Source organism: Chlorocebus sabaeus, chromosome 1, assembly GCF_047675955.1.
Source record: "Chlorocebus sabaeus isolate Y175 chromosome 1, mChlSab1.0.hap1, whole genome shotgun sequence".
NCBI lineage: Eukaryota > Metazoa > Chordata > Mammalia > Primates > Cercopithecidae > Chlorocebus > Chlorocebus sabaeus.
In genome coordinates, this window is record NC_132904.1 from 10,183,825 (window position 1) to 10,204,800 (window position 20,976).

General features: G+C 59.4%; 2 protein-coding genes across 4 annotated transcripts in view; one reads left to right on the plus strand and one right to left on the minus strand.

The window, feature by feature from the left end:
• Window positions 1-13,336, minus strand: part of FLRT1 (fibronectin leucine rich transmembrane protein 1) — an 83,496-nt gene extending 70,160 nt beyond the window's left edge. The window contains exon 1 of the mRNA XM_007994413.3: window positions 13,021-13,336. The gene's annotated coding sequence lies outside the window, so the exon portion shown is untranslated. The remainder of the gene's footprint in view (window positions 1-13,020) is intronic.
• MACROD1 (mono-ADP ribosylhydrolase 1) overlaps window positions 1-20,976 on the plus strand; it is a 169,097-nt gene that overhangs the window by 118,660 nt on the left and 29,461 nt on the right. The window lies entirely within an intron of this gene.

Consider the following 20,976-nt stretch of genomic DNA (forward strand, 5'->3'; position numbering starts at 1 on the left):
CACACTCAGGGCAGGAGGCAGCTGGCACCCCAGTCTGTCTCTCTGAGCATCAGTTTCCTTGGCTCTAAAATGGGATGACAGGCTCTCCCTCACACCAGACTGCTTTGAGGGTCTGGCAAGCTGGCTGGGAGCTCTGTGGGGACAGGGCAAGGGCGGCTTTGGGTGTGCCCCATAGGATGGCCCTGGTGCCTGGCCCACCTCGGGTGCTTGGCGGGGACAGCAACCCCTGGGGCTCAGAATGGGTTCTGGAGTGGGATCCAGCTCCGCCCTTAGAGTTATGGGATCTGGGTCGAATTTCCTAACCCTGCAGAGCCTTGGTTTTCTCATCTCTAAAATGGAGCAAATAACTACAGGCACCTTGTAGGGCTGCTTTGAGGAATCAGTGATAACGCACAAAGTGCTTAGCGGCAGGAACAGTGAGAATTCTGCTGGGGCCGCAGCCCCTGCTGCCATGACTGTTATTAACCATCCTGCTTGACTTCTGCACCTCTCCAAGCCAGAGTCAGGCCAAGGGCCAGCCCCTTCTATGGCTGGATCTGGGAGCTGGAGGGGCTCCTGGGTCCCTGGCAACCACAGCCTGGCAACACAGACCACACCCGTCCCAGGCCAACGGAGGGTCTAGGGCAGCCCCTCCCCAGGGGGCTCCCAGCCTCCACAGACAAGGGCCTCTGTCCTGCTGACCCCAGGTCAGGGCAGGGACAGTGCACTGGCACAAAGGCTGGGCTCTGTCTGCACCTCCCATGGGGGCAGCTGCCCATGGCGGACTCTCCTGCCACAATGAGGCCTTTGAGTAGCTGCCGGCGGGAGCTGAGCTCTCCTCGAAGGCCCCCGGCTCTCACAAGCCCTGTCTGTCTGAGAGGCCAGTGGGCCAGAGAGGCAGCTGTCGTGGGGGCAGGGCCCCCGCCTGGCCCTGCTCCTGGGCCCACTGCCTCCTGCTGGCCAGGGCAGGCTGCAGGCCTGAGAGTCAGTTTGGGCCTCAGATGGGCAGGGCCTGCCAGCATCCCCACTCTGGAGGGGTGGCTCAGACCCGGCACACAGGGCGCTGGGAAAGCCCCTGTCCACCATCAGGGTCCCAGGAAGTTGCTGCAGGGCTGGGGCCTCCCTACTTCCTTCCCCCCTTTTTTTTTTTGAGATGGAGTTTCACTCGTGTCACCCGGGCTGGAGTGCAATGGCACGATCTCAGCTCACTGCAACCTCTACCTCCTGGGTTCAAGCGATTCTCCTGCGTCAGCCTCCTGAGTTGCTGGGACTACAGGCACCTGCCACCACGCCCAGCTAATTTTTGTATTTTTAGTAGAGATGGTGTTTCACCATGTTGGCCAGGCTGGTCTCGAACTCCTGACCTCAGGTGATCCACCCGCCTCGGCCTCCCAATGCGCTAGGATTACGCGCATGAGCCATCGTGCTGGGCCTTCCTTCCCTCTCTTAACCTCAGTTTCCTCATCTGTAAAATGGAGCCTCTGAGTACATCCGGGCACTTTAAAGATTAAATGTGACCGTCCGTGAACACCAGGCAGGTGACAAGGGCTCAGGGAATGCCAAGCTGGTCACTCCTGCACCTGTTCATGGCTGCTGGGGGTGAAACTGAACAGGGCAGGGACCCCATGGCATGGACCTGGCTTCATCTCCTCCGATTGCTGGGTGACCTTGGCCCAGTTTCTGAACCTCCTGGAGTCTCAGGTTTCGCCTTCTTAAAATGGGCTCACGCTACGCACTCCCAGGGCTGTTGTACAAAGAAAGCCATTTATCATCGAATCTCGGGCCTGAAAGGCTTGCTGGGAGGAGTTGAGGAATCTGACTGCTTCCACCGTTCAGCAGCACCTCTCTGGGGCAGGGGAGGGGAGTGGGGGGCACCACAGGCAGGTGGAGGCAGGCAGTGCCACCTGCACCGCCTTTCATGAGGCAGCCAGTGCCGGGGAGTGAGGGTGGCCTTCCCGACACAGGGAACAGCACATCGAAGACTCAGAGGTGTGAGCCTGCTAGCCGGGGGAGGCACTGGGGCGAGGCTGGTGCATCAGCCAGGGCCATGCTGGGAAGGTCTGAAATGCCAGGCTAAGGGCACTGGACTTGACTTCTCAGGAACTAGGGAGCCAGTGATTGTCTCAGAGCTAGTGCGTGACTTGACTGAATTCAAGTTTTTAAAAATGTCTGGCACTGTCTGGCTAGAGGATGGGGAGAGGCAGGGATGGGGAAGACTTTGCATCACACCGTGAATTCCTGCCTCCACAGCTTAAAGAACGGGCCAGGCCAGGCGCAGTGGCTCACCCTTGTAATCCCAGCACTGGGAGCCTGAGGTGGGTGGATCACCAAAGGTCAGGAGTTCGAGGCTAGCCTGGCCAACATGGTGAAACCCTGCCTCTATTAAAAATACAAAATTAGCTGGGCATAGTGGCACATGCCTGTAGTCCCAGCTACTTGAGAGGGTACAAGATCGTGCCACTGCACTCCAGCCTGAGCGACAAGAGCAAAACTCCATCTCAAAAAGAAAAAAAGAACGGGCCAGTCAGGAGTGTGCATGAAGCCAACGTGGGCTGGAGCACAGCGCAGGGTCCCAGACAAAGGCCAGCACTGTCTGGGGTCCAGGGCAAGGGTAGGACCCAGCTCCCTCCTATCCCCTTGGGCAGCGTCGCACCCCACCATAGGGGACACTTTGGGATCCCAGGGCCAGCCTGGCTCCACCCTGCCTTTGTCACCTCTGTAAGCCTCTGTTTCCTCATCTGTGCCCCACCAGACTTCTATGACAACTAAGTTGGCTACTAGAAGGTTCTGCAGGAAGTGGCCCCTGTTCCCTCTTCTGGGGCTTCCTCACTTTGGAAGAGAGGCGCTCGGGACCCAGTGGGAGTCGGCTGCTCCAGGGGACAGAGGCTCAGGAGGCCAGAGGCAGCAAACTAAAAGAAGCTGGGTTTCCATCCTACTCCTGCTGCTTAGAACCTGTGTGACCCTGGCTGCGGGTAACTCAGTTTCCTCGTGTGTAAAAAAGGAATAATAAGAGTATCACTGCCCACTGATGGGGATTAAATGAGATACAGTACTGTACGTGACATGCTTAGCACACTGCAGGTCCACAGTGAGTGCTCAGTCATGCTAGCCAGCATCACTGCTGTTACTGTTTTAAGAGATGGGGTCTCACTATGTTGCCCAGGCTGGTCTCAAACTCCTGGCCTCAAGCCATCCTCCTGCCTCAGCCTCCCAAGATGCTGGGATTACAGGTGTGAGCCACCACGCCTGCCTGTTATTACTATTATTGTTAGTTCTGAATTCCTTCTCATCCCCCAGAAAAGTGAGATCTCTTTCAGGTTTTTGGTGTCCAGGGGTACAGTGACTTATGCAACCACATGGCTGGCCAGCATCAGGGATGTGTGCCTGCTCTTGAGACCCTAGGAGCAGTCTGTCCGATCTGCACCCTCAGGACCCAGCAAGGCGGCTACCTCCCAAACCCCATGAGCAGGGTGGGCCGGGGCTTCCACGTCACAGCTGGACGCAGGGCAGCCAGAGGCCTACCCCAGCTGATCCCCACTGGTCCCTCGGCAGACCCTCACCCCTCCCACCTACCAAATTGGGTCCCATAAGTGACCCAGAGGCTGGGATGGGGTGGTAGAGCCCTATCTCCAGCTGCCCTGTGACAGGGCCCACGCTGCAGATACCAGGCTGAGTAAATGATGACGTTTCCTCCTCTCTCCGGCGCTCTTCGCCCCTTTCCCTTCCACAAATAAATTATCAACATGCCCAGGTCCCGGCGGAGCAGAGCATAACGCGGGGAACAATGAAAAAGCTTTTAATAGGATTCCAGGAGCTGCTGCCACTCGCTCACGGGCCCTAATGGAGATTGCTCCGTGACCGCAGGCCGCCAGCACCCTCGCGGGCCCCCTCACCCACCACCCACCCCGCTCCTCCTGAGGGCACCAGCGGGCAGTGAGGCCTGGCTGGGCCACCTGCTGACGTCACCAGCCAGCGTCTGGGCTGGAGAGAAGTGCTCGGCAGAGGCAGAAGCACATGCCACCCACCACACGCACCCAGGCTGCTCCCCCTCGGCCGGCACAGGCCTGACCACTTGCAAGGCCTCTGCCAAGGCTGTTCCCCTCCAGGAATAATGCCCTTCTGCCTGGCTCCAAGGCGCAAATGACACCTCCCCTGTGAGGCCTTCCCTGATTCCTCCCTAACACATGTGTTAAATTACATCACCTATTGTCAGTACCAGCCCCAGGCCCAGCACACAGTGGGGCCTCAGGAAACGAAGGCAAATCCAGGCAGGGAAGAGGAAGCATGAGGCTCTTAGACCACAAGAGACAGCCCAGAGGTCCCCGGCAGGTCCCCAGCTTGGGGAGGGGTCTGGTGAGGGGGGAGCGTGACAGATACCAAAGCTCAGGGTCTGGTGACCTCGGGCAGTTACCTGCCGTCTCCATGCCTCAGTTTCCCATCCTCCTTTGTAAAGGACCCAAGTTTGCCCTAATGAATGTGGTTCCCCTTCCTCTATGTGACCTTGGGCAAGTCACTTCACCACTCAGTTCCTCAGTTTACCCCGGGGTAAAATCAGGATAATAATAGTGCCTACTTCAGAAGTTGCTGGGGGATCAAGAGCAGTGGCTCACACCTGTAATCAGGAGGCCAAGGCAGGAGGATCACTTGAGGCCAGGAGTTCAAGGCCAGCCTGGGCAACATAAGGAAACCCTATCTCTGCCAAATTAAAAAATTAGCCAGTGTTGTGATGCGCACCTGTAGTCCGAGCTACTCGGCCTGCTGAGGTGGGAGGATCACTTGAGCCCAAAAATTCGAGGCTGCAGTGAGCTATGATTGCGCCACTGCACTCCAGCCTGGGTGACAGAGCAAGACTCTATCTCAAAAAAAAAGTTGGGGGAATTGCCAACCATCAGGTACATAGTAAGTGTGATATAAATGTCAGCTACTACTGCTGCGTCGATTACTCTCATGTGTTGGGGGCCGGGCGGGGTTACGAGCATATGCTTTAAGATGCCACGTCCTGGGCTGGGCACAGTGGCTCACACCTGTAATCACAGCACTTGGGGAGGCTGAGGCGGGTGGATCACCTGAGGGTCAGGGGTTCAAGACCAGCCTGGCCAACATGGTGAAACCTACTAAAACTCTACTAAAAATACAAAAATTAGCTGGGCATGGTGGCACACGCCTATCATCCCAGCTACTTGGGAGACTGAGGCAGGAGAATAGCTTGAACCTGGCACTACGGAGGTTGCGGTGCGCCCAGATTGTACCACTGCACTCCAGTCTGGGCAACAAGAGTGAAACTCCATCTAAAAAAAAAATGCCATGTCCTGGCTACGTGACCTTGGTCCAATCACTTTATCTGCCTGAGCCTGTTTTCTCTTCTGTGCAATGGGGCTGTTGTAAAGCCTCAGTGGGATGCTGCAAGGTACAGTCCTTAGCATGATGCTCTGTGAAATACGCATCGTATGCAGTAAACACTCAATAATGGCTACAATGACCTCTCTGCCACCCTTAGTGAGCAGGTGACATTTGAGCCCCACGCTTTCCCTTTCCATGATTTGACCTCTAGCCCCTCCCACACCTGCTGCCTCCTAACCCTTGCTGCTCTCCCGAGCCCTACAGAGCTCAGTTCTCCCCAGCTCCCCCAGGAGGCACCCACACCCCAACTTGCCCTTTTGTCACAACCGGGCAGTTAGAGTCCACTGCTCCCTGATACATTCCACCTGCTACTGCATGGGCCCCAGATGTTGGGGCTCCGCAGTGCCACACAAGCCTTCCTGCCAGACAGGGTGGGGTCCCGAGGGTGGAAAGCTAGCCTGCACAGCCCCTCTCCAGCCCCTGAGCTCCTCAGAGCCCTGAGCAGTGTCATTATCCCAGCACGTTTCTGGTGGGGCCTGTCCAATGATCCAAAGTTAACTACTGGTTCCCACAAAGCCCTTCTGTGGACATAGTCACATGGAATCTTCCTGCTAACCCTGGGATGTGAGCACATGTGCCATCGTCCCGTTTCACAGGTGTGGAGACTGAGGCACAGAGAGAGGACGTGAGGCGTCCAGGGCGCTCAGATGATAAGTAACAAAGGTGGGCTTCGAGCCCGAATCCATCGACTCGAGCTTGGCATTTTCATTTCACAGCCCTGCTGCCCCGGGGTATGTCCTGACTACCACATGGCATTGGACAGGGCTGTCTCCACTCTGTGCCTCAGTCTCCCTGCTCTCACAGTGGGAAGAAGATAAACCAGGCAGAGCTTGTCAAGCCAAAAGCCCCTGGAAACGGGTGTGGCACTGCCCAGTCCCTCTGGCTAGCCCAAGCCTAGTGGGGGTCTCAGGGCTCAGAGCCATGGTGCTGCTCTGAGTGGCAGCTACTAGGGACCTAGTGGTCCAACCCCTTGTCCAGAAGTAGTGGGGAACTGAGATGTGGAGGGCCCCACTGTCGCTGGGGGGTCAGGAGAGTGTTATATGGTCTATCTCCCTGGGACCGGTGGACAGCCTAGGAAGCACGCAGCCCCAGTGAGGCAGGGAAAGGCTTCCAAGACCCCCACAGGCCTGGGCACCAGGCCAGCCCCCCATTGCCTGGCCCAGGGTGCGTCCCTACCCAGGACCCACCTGACTGCTGGCTCGCTGGGGTGAAAGATTAGGCTGCAGGGCTGGCTGTCACAGGGCCTCCTCCATTGGAACAGGGCTTAGGGGAGGGGCTGTCACTCCCACCTCTCATTACTTCACACACACCCATTCCCCAGAGAGGGGCCCAGGCCTGGGCAACAGATGGCCACTGCCTGGGGGCAGGAAGGGCAGGGGACTGCACGGGAAGGGTGAGGCAGCCACTCCAGCCCCTTCCTCGAGGCAGCTTCCAGAGGTGGGGGTGAGATGTGGGCTTCATTCACCTCAGAGTCTGGCTCAGGCTGGCTCAGGGAAGGCAGGGGAGGAAGGTGGGTTAGGTGTGAGCATGTGTGTGCAAGAGTGTGTGCATGAAGGTGCATGTGCGCCCACCAGAGGTGTGAGCGTGATGCAAATCTGTCTCCCCCTCCCGCCTGGTCCCACTGGACTGGGCTGCCGCCACCTCCCCTGTGGCCGGCTCCAGGCCTGACCCACCGTGGCCGCTGCCTGAGAGAGTGAGTGGGCGAAGAAGGAAGGGTAGGCCCCTAACTGCCCCTCACTGAACCTAAGTCCCCACTCAGGGTGGGGCAGCCCAGCCCAGGCTAGGAGCCCAGGGGCTCTCAGCCCACCGAATCTCACTCCTGTGCTTTAACTGGGTGGGGCACCCTCAGCCTTGAGGTCGAACTCCCGTGACCCTCTGTGACTTGCTGTGTCCCCAGGGCCAGACACCCACTCCCTAACAGCCAGATTCCCTGAACCAAAGCCAGGCCCCTCTTGTACGACCAGAGACAAGTGGAATTGGATCCAAGACCCAAGATGCTATGCTGCTTGAGAGACAGCTCAGTCCCGCGGATTTTGTCCCTAGGAATCCTGATGGGCAGGCTGGACCCTCCACTGCTGCCACGCCAGCTCCCAAGGCAGTCATTCATTCCCGGCTACACCCCTTTTCCATTCATTCATCTGTTCACTCGCTCTGCCCTACACCAAGCCCCTGCCATGTGCCGGGCCCAGCACCAGGCCCTGGGGCTGCCACAAGGAACCCCATAGACAGATCCCTGCCCTCAGCCATCCCTGCCTCTCGCCAGGTCTCTGACCCCCTCATGCCCAGCCCTGCCACCACTCAGAACCAGCCAGGCGTCCCCCCCCACACCCTCCAGAGCAGCCCCCTGAGCTCTCCTCTCCTCAGCAGCCTCTGGCAGACCTCCCCCAGGAAAAGCCCATCCTGGCTCCGGCACCTGGCAGCATTTTTGAGGACATTTTCCCGAGCAGCATTTCCCAGGCGTCACAGGGGTGGGGGGCTGAGGGGCGACAGGGACGGTTCAACAAGAGCAAATTGCTTCTGGAGATAAATGCCGGCTCCTTGCGGAAGGCATTCCTTCCTTTCTTTTCTCTCTTCCTCTCTCGCTCACGCTCTCTCTCCCTTTTTTTTTTTTTTCTTACAGTTTGCTAAATCTGTTGTAATCTGGTGCCAACGATTAATTCAGGCAGAAGGAGGGAAAGGGGCGTGAAAAAAATACTGCCACAGAGCTGCCTCTGGAGAGCAACACGGGCAGGAATGGCCAGGACTAGCGTCCCATGACCCCAGTTTTAATCCCAGTTTCAATTAAGTATAAGCCATCCCCAACCAGCCCAGCCACTGCCTCCCTGCCAGCCAGACCAGAGACCCCTGGCTGCCCAGGAGGATGCCCCTCGAAGCAGAGCCTGCCGCACCTGGGGCCTAGCCGGGCGTCGGATGCCTGGGTCCTGGCATCCTGGGAGGCAGTGTCCCCTAGTGGCTAGCTGAGCCCCATACAGCCGGGTCCGGGGCCCTTCAGGCCATAGCCCCTTCACTCCCTTCTCCCTCTGGCCTGCACCCCAGCCCCGCTTCCCTGCACCGGGAACATTCAGGGCTGGGGAGGGTTTCTGTGGACTCTCCTTCACCACTAATAGCTCTCGGTCCACCCAGGGCTACCGCCCCCATCATAAACACGCCCACATTTGTCTCACAGCCCATCAGATGTGCTGGGGCAACCTGTCTACGCAGGTGAACACACAGCTCTCAGGAAAAGGGAACCTGGCATCCTGGGCCTAGGAAGCCCACTCTTCCAGAGGCCCACCTACAAGGAAAGGCAGAGGGTCCCTGAGGCAGATCCAGGAATCCTGAGAGAGCCGGAGATGGATGGGCCTCAGAGACCCAGGGAGACAACCCCCCAGCCCCCGCCCTGGCCAGGTGCCTCAAGCCCCTCTGCCCTCCTGCCAAGGGGTCTCCATGCAGCCCTCTCCATCCATCCTGTCCTCCAGGCCCTTGTTTCTGTCCCTGCCCTTCCCCGGCTCCAGCTCACTCTTCACATCTTAACTCAAGCACCCCCTTCCCTGGGAAGTCCCCCTCAATCCCACCCCCCAGCAGACCCCTCTGTTACTTGACCTCACCACTTTGCACCTTCAGAGCCAAGGCTTCATGGGGCAGAGGTAGACCTGACTAATGTCTGACACCACATCTGACTGGAAGCGCCCTGAGGGCAAGACACCCACTGCTTTTGCTTCCCACTTTGTCCCAGAGCCCAGCACTGTGCCTGGCAATAACTAATGCTCAATGATTACCTCAAGAATAAATGAATGAATGAATGAATGAATGAATGAGCGGGAAAGGAGGGAAGGAGTGAGGGAAGGGAAAACAGAAGAGCCAGGGAGCCAGGGGTGCCAGGGGAGCACTGGTGGGCCAGCCCATTTATCCTCCATGACTTCAGCCCCAAACTCCCACCCATCCTCCTCCCTGCCCTCTCCCTAACCCTCAGTAGCCCCCAGCTCTGCAGGGTGTCAGTTTAAAACCCAGGGCTGCAGAAATCCAGCAAACAACCTCCACAAAGCAAGGAGAGGCCCCCAAACCCTGACATCATCTGCAGAGCCGCTGGCCCGGGGGAGCGGCAGTGCTCTGGGGGCCTCGAGGGATGGTAAACAGACAAACACAGGCCTGCACAAACACAGCCTGCTCCGCGGAACCCTCTCTGTGGCTCCAGCTGCTGCCAGAGAACTCCAGGCAGGCTGTCCGGGGGAGGAGGGCAAAACAGGGGCGCTATCCTTTCCCCATCTCCTTCCAGTCATCCAGTCTGCCCCACACCGCAGCCCTGGCCCTCTCAGGGTGAGTGTCCCATGGCAGAGGACAGAATGCAGCTGCCTTGTGAGCCAGCCAGAGCCTGAACTTTGTCTCCAGGAGAACAACACAGGTTCTGAGGAGGACCCCCCTACCTCAAACACACTCGGTGGGGCAGCAGCCAGGGCCTGGGGCCTGGGCCTCCCAGAGGCTGGTGCTCTCCTCTGCCAGTAAGCACGGAAAGCTACCCCCTGGGGCAGTCACCACCCACCCCACTGTAGGCAGTTAGCACCCTCACCACACCCACACCCCTTCTTGTCCACCCATGCTCGTTTGCCCATATGCCTCACACACCCCAGGCTATAAGGGGCCTCAGCAAAAGCCCTCCAGCCCCCCCTTGCTCTGGGGCATTTCCCACTGACGCTTGGGCTGGGTACCAGAGTGAATGGCCCCTGCCTGCAGGGGATGAGGGCCACATCCGTCCTCCCTGCCACCCCAAGGCCTGAAGAAGCTGAAAGCCCTTGGCCCACAGTGAATGAGGGGTGCAGACCAGGCAGAGGCCCCACATTGCTAGGCATGAACTCTGTGCTAGAAACCTCATATGCATCCTCTCAAAGTGGGTATCTCTCCAAGGTAGGTACTGCTGTTACCTCACCCTACAGATGAGGAAGGTGGGTCACACTGAAGGTCAGCAGGCCAGGTAGAGAAACCCTCCCCAGGAACTGAAAGTCCTTAGAACCCTGGGATGGCATTCTAGTGTGCCAGGAACACAATCAGCAGGGATGACTAGGTGGTTGATATCATTTCCAGACTCTAGAGCAGAAGGGCCAGCACAGCCAGACCCACACAGCCCCAGACAGGCCCCATCTCTGAGATCAGGCCATGTCCAGCCCTGATTCTGGGGATGTCTGGCTGGCTGGGGAGGGGCTGCTAGCCCCCTGACTGGGCAGAGGTGGCTGTGCCCAGCTGACCCCAGAGGCCTCATCCTCCCCCTGCACCAGAGCAGCCACTTGACAGCTGTCACTGCACTGGCCTCTGGGCTCTACACCCACCTCTCAGTCCTTCAACACCCGCAGGGTCAGGGCCACCTGGAGCCCCAGTCCTCTCAGCTAACTTTGAAGCGAGCACAGACGCCACCTGCTCATGTGTGCACCACCATTCCCTGCACCCACACGCAGAACTCCCAGACATCCTCTCTGTGGGGCAACTGCCGTAACCCCCTGCTCAGGCAAGGAAGCCGTCCGAGAGGGGAGGCTGCAGGCCCAGGGTCACCCAGTGGATGCGACACAGGCTCAGCCACCAGGCATCAATCTCTACAGAGCTGAGTCTGTACAGCCCTGGCAGTGGGTAACCAGTGGGGTGGCAGCACCCCTCCCCATCACCTTAGAAACAGGCTGGGCGGATCTCCCAGGGACTTCCATGGGAGGCCTCAGAAGTGGGAAGGAGGGGACACGGGGCGCTGCCACTGAGGGTTAGCGTGAGGATGAAGTCCAATGACAGCACACTGACTGGGGGCGGGAAAATCCGACCGCCACCCTCTAAAGTCCCTGTAGGTACCCTCAGCCCTTGAGAATCCTCCAGTCCAGGAGCAGGACTACTAATAATATTTGTCAAATGCACTTACAAAGCAGCCCCCCAGCTCAGGCGGTGGCACTATCAACCCCATTTTACCAACAAGGGAAACTGAGGCACAGGGCGGTGGAGGGATCAATAAATGGTAGTGCGGACGCATAGACCCAGCTCTAGGTGAAGTCCAGCAGGCCACAGCTGCCTCCGGGGTGTGGGCTATGGAGCCTCCATGATGGGGTCAGGGTGCTTTTTACTGAAAAGCGTCCAGTCTCTGTGTCTGGGTAAGAACATGGGACCGGGGGCACACATGTAGCCCATGTATGTGCGCACACACACACACACCCTGTGTCCATAGTCGACCCTTCAGCCAGATGTGACAGCCCTCAGCTCTTCCTGACCCTCACACCTACCAGGGTCCCCTCACTGCTGGCCCTGCTGGTCAGCGTCCCCTCCCAGGCACTGGCCCCGTCAGCTCAGGCCATTTCCATTTTAAACCTTCTGAGGAAGCCCTGAACAGTCGCCCACGGAGACAGCACCAGCTGACAGGTGATGTCTGCGCCTCTCCTCCCGGGGCTGGCGAAAGAGATGCAGTAGCTTTCAACTCCAGAAACTGGAGCCTGGAGCCCCCGAGTGTGGCTGCCTCCCCCACAGCCGCCGGGCAGAGACGGGGTGCCCCAGCCACTTCCCTCCACAGTGGCGTCTTGGGTCCCCCACACAGGCAACCTCCTTCCAAACTCCTGAGCCACCTGGGGAAGGGAATGTGGAGGGGCTGGTTTCTATCCAACCCGAGGGCGTAGGGGCTTTGGTGAGGCAGGGCTGTTCTCAGTCACCCCTCGCCTCCGTTCCCAGCCTTGGCTGTGTTTATTCACATCAGAGCTCTGGCTTGGGCCTCGGGGGCCTGACACACCCCAGCTGGGCTGTATTCTCTCAAAACTGCCCACCCTGGAGGGCCTCGAAGGCCTCCTGGCGCCACCGGGAAGGCTGTGGCAGCTCCCTGGTGTCCCTGCTCCACAACTTTCTCCTCCTCGGGGAGCTCTGATCAGCCACGGTTCCCTGCAGCTGGGCGACAACACTCCCCAGCCTTCCTCCCCGGGGCCTCCAGTGCCCGCGAGGAGGGGCGTGCGCCGCCGAGTCGGGCTGCCTCCTTGTCTTGAGAGCTGGGGGATGGGGGGTGCCCGCCGCCCCCCGCCCGGGCACCGTGGTCTCACCGTTCCAGCCGCCAGGTGCACGGCCCCAGCCCCCGCCCGGCTCAGGGCTGACGGTCCATAGCGTGCACAGGGAGGGAAGTTGGAGGCTGCTCCTGCCCCCCTTGAAGTCGTTTTAAAAATAAAACCTCGCTCCAACCGTGACTCACGCGGCTGGTGGGGACGAGAGCGCGGCGCCCGGGCCGGCCGGCTGTCCCTGGCCGCGCGCCCTTCTCCGGTTCCCGAGTGCGGGAGCTGGGACCCACATGACCGGCCTGACGCCCCCCACGGGTCAGGCCCCCTCCCTGAGGGCGCAGCGAGGGCTTGGACTAGAGCTCCAGCTGAGCCCCCGCCCTTTCCAGCCTCGGCTCGGGAGAGCGGAGCCGCCGGCCGCGCACCCCCGCGCCTCCCCGCGGCGGGGCCAGCACCACCGCCACCAGCGCGTAGCTCTTGACTCAGGGACCCCCACCCCAAATCCCAAAGGCTGGGCGTCCCGTCTCCCACCGCTCTGGGGCAAAGCCAGGCTGCCTGACCCCGTGGCGCCTCAGTGCCCCCGGGCCCCCGGCCCCCGCCCCGCCGGCCCCGGCGTCCTGTCCTGGACGCGCGGACCCCGACCCCCGCCCGGTGCAGCCAGCCCTACCTGCGCAGCGGCCGGGGAGGCGGGCCTCCTCGGGAAACTTTGCGGTGACGGCTGAAGCCTCAAGGGTTATTCCAAGGAGCCGGCGGGAACCAGAGCCGGAGGGCGCCCAGGGGGGGCCGGGAGAGGAGCCCCCGCCGCGCGGCAGAGCACGGTGGCGGGCCCGGAGCTGGGGGCGCGCGGCGGCGCATCTGCCCGGCTCGGGCGCCCGGCGGAGCCGCGGGAGGAGTGCGGGGGGTGCGTCCAGCGGCGGGGTGCGTGTGCCCGGGCGGCTGCGCTCGGCGGGGCGGGGGCCAGCGGCGGTGCCCGGGCGAGCGGCGGCTGCGAGCAGGGCGCGGGGAACCAGGCTGTGCGGCCGCCTCTCCCCTCGCGGCGGCGGCGGCGGGGGCCGTGCGTGCAGGCGCGGAGCGGGGAGGGAGGGGGGGAGGAGGGGGAGGCAGCGGGCGGGGAGGAGGCGGCGGAGGCGGGGGCGCCGCGCTGCGCACTGGCCGGCAGGACCCGGCGCGGGAGGCTGCGCCGCCGCGCGGGGACTCTGACCCAGCCTGGGAGAAGCGGCCTCCGTGCCCCCTCCCCCGCCCTCAGCTAAACTGTCTGGGGGGAGAGCGGGTGGGGGAGCCGACCCCTCTGGGGAGTGGGGGGAGGGAGGCTCCCAAAGCCAGCCTCCAGCGCGGAGGAAGAAAGGGGTTCTCGCTCACGCGCCGCCTCCCTAACACCCTCCTCTCTGCACCCACTCATTCATCCGTCCCTCCAGCCATCCATTCATTCATTCATTCATTCATCCGTCCACCCATGCATTCATTCACAAACAGGTACCCACCGCCTACTCTGCATGCCAAGGTAACCCCTTCCTCCTTGCCTGGCGCCCCTTCCCTGGTCAGACCCTCTCATCCGCCGCGTGCTGTAAACACCCAGGCGCTCCCCAGCAGTACCTCTCCCACCTGTTAAGGGGGCAGCGCCAGGGTCCCATGCCAGCGCCCCCTCCCATCCCCAGCTGACCGTGACCTTGGCCAAGTTGCTAAACCTCTCCCAGTCTGTGTCCTGGATTGTGAAATGGGAGCGTTACTACCTAGCTCCAAAGGTTACTGTGAGAGATGAAGAAGACCTTGAATGGGAGGGTGGCTGGCCCAGTGTCTGGCACCCATTAGAGACTGGGAAGATGTTCATGCCTATGGTGTGGCATCTGGGTGGGGTGAGGGAGTGTTTAGACCAAATAGCCTCCTCTTAGCCTGAAAGTCCCAGTGCTTTTGGCATTCGCTGGGACACTAAGTAAGGGACTCTCCCATATACCCAGCCTGGCCTGACCTGGTCAGACCTCATCACCTTGTCAGTGGCTGCTCTGAGTCCCAAGCCTACCCAGAGCCCCCACCAGGGTCCCAATGCTTCTGATCTACCCTCAGACCGCCTGCAGTCTGGCTAGGACCCCCTCTGCCGGCCCTGCTCTTTGCTGTCCATCGAGGCCTGGAGGCTACCTCCCCCCTGGGATGCCCCCCCAGATCCCCCTGGGGACGGTCTCCCCACAGAGCACCTCTCCCCCTCCTTTCCCTGTGCAAACCCAGCCCTCTTGTGCCCAGCCCAGGGACAGACTAGGGCCTGGCCTGAGGCCACCGCCTCTGCACGCGCCTGTCTTTGCCCTTCCTACCTCTCCCTCACTTCACCCTTCCAGATTTCCTTCCCCTTAACTCCCTTTCTTCCTTCTCCCGATTTCTACTCAATTCACCAAACAGCTATTTTTTCCTCCCAATTTTTATTTATTGCCCAAACAGCATTATACCAACAATAAAAGAAAGAAAAATCACCCACAATGCCACCGCCCTGTGGCGTCAACAGCTTCCGTTCCTCTGCTCCCTTCCAGGCTTGTCCATGCAGAGACGGCTGTAATTTTTACAGAGCTGTGGTTTCCGTTCTGCCTCCCCAGACCCCCAGATGGACGTGTGGCCCTGGGGCTCCGTCATTTCTCCGTCACGGCACTTGGCGTGTGGCTCAGGAATTATGTTCGAGGCTTCCTCCTCTTTTGAACCAAATGTCTTGAAGGAGAGACCCCTTTCTATCCCTGCCACCCCCACGCCAAGCCACAGAGCTGGCACAGAGCGCAGACACTCAATGCCTCGAAGTGGAGTGGATTGTATGACTGTAGCTCTGTTTGACATGTTGCACTTAGATATCAAAATGTTATCGGTGAGCCAGCCATGGTGGCTCGCACCTGTAATCCCAGAGCTTTGGGGGGGCTATGGTGGGATGATTGCTTGAGGCCAGGAGTTTGAGACCCAAAAATAATATACAAAAAAATACAAAATATATATATATATTTTTGAGATGGCGTTTCACTCTTGTCGCCCAGGCTGGAGTGCAATGGCACAATCTTGGCTCACGGCAACCTCGGCCTCCCAGGTTCAAGCAATTCTCCTGTCTCAGCCTCCCGAGTAGCTGGAACTACAGGAATGTGCCACTAAGCCTGGCTAATTTTTGTATTTTTAGCAGAGATGAGGTTTCACCATGTTGGCCAGGCTGGTCTCAAGCTCCTGACCTCAGGTGATCTGCCCACCTCGGCCTCCCAAAGTGCTGGGATTACAGACATGAGCCACCGCACCTGGCAAAAAATAATTTTTAAAAAATTAGGCACCTGTCACCCCAGCTACTCAGGAGGCTGAGGTGAGAGGATCACTTGAGCCCAGGAAGTCGAGGCTGCAGTGAGCTATGATTGTGCCACTGCACTCCAGCCTGGGCAACCTTGTCCCTAAAAAACAAACAAAAATCATCTTCATAATTGTGGTTTTAACAGCTGCACGATATTCCACAAAGCTGATGGAGTAACTTGCTCAGCCATGCCTGGTGGCTGTGCACAGTTCAGGGGATGTGGCTGGAAGTCCACTGTGTGCCAGGCGCTGTTTAGGGCACCAGGGACCAGAAGTGAATCAGGCCCTGCTGGATCTTGCCCTGGCAAAGCTGGAACTCCAGCATGGGGGCTGAGTACCTAGACAGTTATGGCTTAGCAAGATCTTGCTGAAGTAGGCATTACCTCGTGACCCCAAGACACAGGGCCAAGTCGATTTTGACATCAGCTTCCCCAGGGAGGTGCCTCTTGACCTGGGTCTTGGAGGGTCAGGAGGGATGTTCATGCAGACAGCAGAAGCTCACAGGTGCTGTGACATGAAACAGCCTTGGCTTTGAGACTCAAGAATTCTTGGTTACAGTGGGGGACAGAAGCCGGGGGACCATAGTGGAAGATGAGGTGGCTGGTGTCAGCCAGGGTGTGCAGGGTCTCAGACAAACCTGGAGAGCCTGGATTTTATCTTGGAAGGAGTAGGGCACCACAAGGGAGTGTCATTCCAGGAAGGGGACAGTGGGCTCTGAGAGTCAGAAAGATTGCTGTTCAGTCAACAAACCCTTGCCGAGCTCCTGGGAGCTGTGGCCTCCAGGAGGACACAGGTGACTGGTAAAGGCAGTGTGGCCTTGGCCTGGAGGACTGAGCTAGTCACTGCTGGGCACTCATGGGGGATGCACTCAGCCACGAGGGCAGCTCAAGTCACCTGACGATGATTTGTAGTTTCAACCTTGAGCTCGCCAAGCCCCAGCTCCCTGGCTCCCAGGGCGGCAGTAACCCATGCAGCGTGGTGGGGTGGGCCCTACCACTGGGCAGCCAAGGTCACCCTGGCCCTGCCCGAAGCATCCTTGCCTCTCCAGCTGCCATCTACCCACTCTGGAGCCCCTAAATCTGGGTCCTGCTCGCCATCCTGTAACTCACCAGCCATCGGCCCTGGGCACCATCCCAGCCTTGCTGTGCCCCCATTTCCTTATCTTAACAGGGCCATCTTAGACCTCCTAGGGCTAGCGAGAGTCCAGTGAGGTCCCAGGAGGAAAGTGCTTCATATCCTGTGAAGTGCTGTAACAATACGACTCACCATTATTAGACCGTGGTCAACTAAAGCTGGGCCACCCCTGGCTTCACTTGGGCCTGTTCTCAGCTGGGGGCAGGGGAAGGAGGTGACTTGACTCAAGGGAGGAACAGGGTCTTCCCCAATGGGAGGTAGGGTCTGTGGTCATCATCAGGGACCCTTAGCCCCAGGCTCTGTGCTGGGCATCCAGGCATGAAGCCATGCCAGGGCAGTGGTCAGGGGTTGGCACCAAGACAAGAACAAATTGCAGATATTCAGAGGGCACAACTCTGGCCTCAGCCTTCCCCACAGGCCCCAGCCTGGGCATCACTTCCAAAGAGGGTTGGACTCCCAGCCTGGGGCCCCAGAGATGTCCCAGTATACTATGGAATGTTCACATGAATGCATGGATATGTAACCTGTGAGTAGGCAGGCTGTGTGCGCCACTTCAGGGACACCTGGCCAGCACACATCAGAAAGCTCCAGCGGCTGGCTGCGGTAGCTCATGCCTGTAATCCCAGCACTTTGGGAGGCCGAGGCAGGTGGATCACTTGAGGTCAGGGGTTCGTGACCAGCCTGGCCAACATGGCGAAACCCCGTCTCTACTAAAAATCCAAAAATTAGCTGATGTGGTGGCGGATGCCTGTAATCCCAGCTACCGTGAAGCCTGAGGCAGGAGAATCACTTGAACCTGGGAGGTAGAGGTTGTAGTGAGCAGAGATTGTGCCACTGCACTCCAGCCTGGGCGACAGAGTGAGACTCCGTCACAAAAAAAAAAAAAAAAAAGAGGAAGGAAGGAAGGCAGGCAGGCAGGCTCCAACAGCTTTTCTGATCCAAGTTCTAACTCCACCGTGCTCCCTTCCCACCATTATGCACAACACAGAGGGGCTTGGAGCTTCTCCCCTCTAAGCACAAGGTCTAGGACCAGGAGGGTGGGCCTGGCACAGAGCTTCAGGGAGAGGCAGAGAGCAAGACCTCCAGCCCAGGAGGAAAGTCCTAGAGAGGGTGCCCCAAGGAGCAGGCACAGAAGGGACAAAGCCAGGTAGGGTGAAGTCAGCAACCCCCAGGACTGGTGCTGGGAGCAGGGAGGGGCCCAAGGCAGATCAGACCAGGCCACTGGCACTGGGGAGGCTGCCAGCCAGGACAAGAGCACCCCTACAGCCCTGCTCCAGTGCTTGCCTCCATCCTTGTCCTCACCCCTCCCCTCAGCATGCCCCTGCCCCCAGGCCCTGAAACAAGGGTCTTACTTCTCTGCACCCTTCCACCTCTCCAGTCCTAACCAACTCCTCCTCATCAGCCCAGGGCCTGGCCAACCTGTCATCAGAGAGACCTCCCTAAACCCCACATCCCTACCCACCCACCCTCCCTTTTTTTTTTTTTTTAAAGAGATAGGATCTACTATGTTGCCCAGGCTGGATTCGAACTCCTGAGCTCAAGTGATGCTCCCACTTCAGCCTCCCAAGTAGCTGGAATTGCAGGTGCACACCACCATGCCCAGCTTCTAACCCCACCTTCCCGATTAGGTCACCTTCTTCTGTCTCCCTCCTCCGCTTCTGTTTTGTAGCACTCAGCTCATTGGTGATTGCTTACAATTTCTATGACTGCGTTTTGCATCTACCGGCCAACATGTCCACATCTCTAAGATCCAGTGTGGCTGATTTTTTTCTCTGGTGGTGTGTTTGCTTCCTGGGCAGTACATATAATAGTAGTGTGACTTAGAATTACAGGTCCCTGTGTCCAGTGATGTGTGTTTTGTTAGTATTCATCTCTCCACCAGACTGTGGGCACCTTGAGGGCACAGCCGGGCCTATTTGGGTTCCTGCGTGTCCCCAGCCCCTGCTACAGTGTCCAGCATGTGAGGACAGCATGGTCAGGCATTGGTGAATGTGGCGAACGGATGAATGGACAGAACATTAAACAGGAGTGAGCATCAGGCTGACAGAGCCCTTCAAGGTAACAATGACAGAGCTGTCCCAAGGCCAACCATGATTCATAAAACTGGGAATTGCCCAAAGATGATGGCTCCTGGGGTTCTGGGGGGCCAGATGCACATCCAGCTACTGGGGAGTGGGTAGAGTCTGGGTGTGAGTTTGGGGGGTGATGGGGACATGACGGGGGAGATCAGGTCTAACCAGCTGCCCCTAGGTGGGTGGGGAGACAGACTCCAGAGAGGGTGGGAACGCAGGCCTGGGCAGAGGCAGGACTATGTCACCCAGGGGGTGGCGGTTCCACTTGTCAGCTGGTCAGCCCCCAGCCCCAGCAGGACTGAGGTGGTTGGTGGCCAGGCTTCTCTCATGAGCCCCTCTTTCCCTTGGGAATTTTCTCTGCTCCCCACCAGTGACATCACCTCCCCTGCCCCCATCCCTTCCAGACAGTCAGGGCTGCCTCTCCCAGCTCCCTGCCTTCTCAGCCATCATTCCCAGCAGAGGATATGCTTTTTGTGGTGATTTAGACCTTCCTTTACTCCAGCTGTCATTCACCTGTTACACACATCCCAAGTTCAGGAAGGAGATGTGCACTGTGTCCTGAAAGACAGCCCTGTGGAGACACCAGCCTCGGCCAGGGCAGGGAGGGCTGTGTGATGAGCAGCTCATGGGCATGGGTCCAAGAGGAGGGTGGGGGCGAGGCCAGCTGTGCAGGGTGGGCTGGGAAGGGCCTCCAGGAGAGAGACTGGGTCTTCTGGCCGGTGCAGAGTCTGTGGCAGGTGGAAGCAGATAGGGGCTGGAGCCTGGGACAGTGAGGAAGGAGATATCATTGGGAGCGAGAGGTGGGGCCTGATCCAAAGGGAGGGTGGCAGCCCCAAGACATCGGGGAGCCAGGGGACGGGGTCCCTGTGACTGCCTGAGGTCGGGGATGCAGGAGGCTCTGAGATTGGTGCCTCAGAGACCACTACTGGGGATACCCCAACCCTGTCACTGTGCCTCTTCTGCCAGCCGCCAGATTCCGGTTTCAGGGGCTTCAAGCTCTGCAGCCCCCTCATCTCCCCTCCCATTCCTCTGTCCCAGTGTGAGCTGCTTTATGGCCTTAGCCTCCTCCACAGCGCAAAGGCTCTTGAGGCCCAGCGTCCACATCCCAGCACCCGGTTGAACCAACCACAGCAAGTGGCCACTCCCCACTTCACTGGGAACTCAAGAGGCTCCTGGTCCTTCCCCTTGGGTTGTCTCTGTCCCCCAATAGACCCCAATAGAGGTGAGGCCACTGATGGTGCCCTGGGGCGGGGAAGTCGGGATGGGAGAGTCGAGGTGGGGTGCCCTGAACCCAGGGTCCCTCTCCCAGAGTCCTGGGGCTGCAGAGCTGGGGTTGAGGAAACAGATGGCATCTTCTGGGACCCCTCACCTGCCCTCACCTGCTGGCCTAGGTGCTCCAGAGGCAGGGAAGTAAGGAGAAAGAGTGTCCTAAGCCCAGGGTCTCCCTCCCTGAGTCCTGGGGGGCACAGCTGTGGTCCAGGGCTGGGGCCAGTGCCCCCAGCAGCCAGGCCTGGCAGGTTCTGAGCTGGGAACACCAGCGCCGCTGAGGCTGGGCACTGGGAGGAGCTGCGGGAGGAGGGGGAGGGGAAGAGGACCAGCGCCAGCGGCAGGGGGCGGGGCTCGATGGGGTTGCCCAGCAACCAGCACGCTGCCGCTACCAAGGAGGGATTCTTAAAGAGCTGAGCAGAAAGGCTGGGGCGCGGAGCGGAGGGGCTGAGGCTGGGCCTCGCATACCAATGGCTGCCACACTGACCTCCTCCTGCCTCCTGCTCCTTCCTCCTGCCTCCTGCCTCCCACCTCCCACCTCCCACCTCCCTCCACCCTTCTTCCTCCTCCCTCTCCCTTCTCCCTCTGCAGCATGGAACACAAGCTGGGAGGGCAGGGGAACAGAGAGGAGGAGGCGCCCAGGCCAGGGGGGCCCTAAGGTAGGCAGGCAGGCAGGCAGGCAGGGACCAGGCTAGGGTCCTCTCGTGTCCCCACAGGACAAGGCCTGGGAGGGGTAATAACACAGGACAAGGGACACCCTCGGCTCCAGACCCTCAGCACAGGCCCTGGCACTGGGGACAGCAGGGAACTAGAAGGCCTGGTCCCCACCCCACCCAGCCCTTCCCATGCACCTC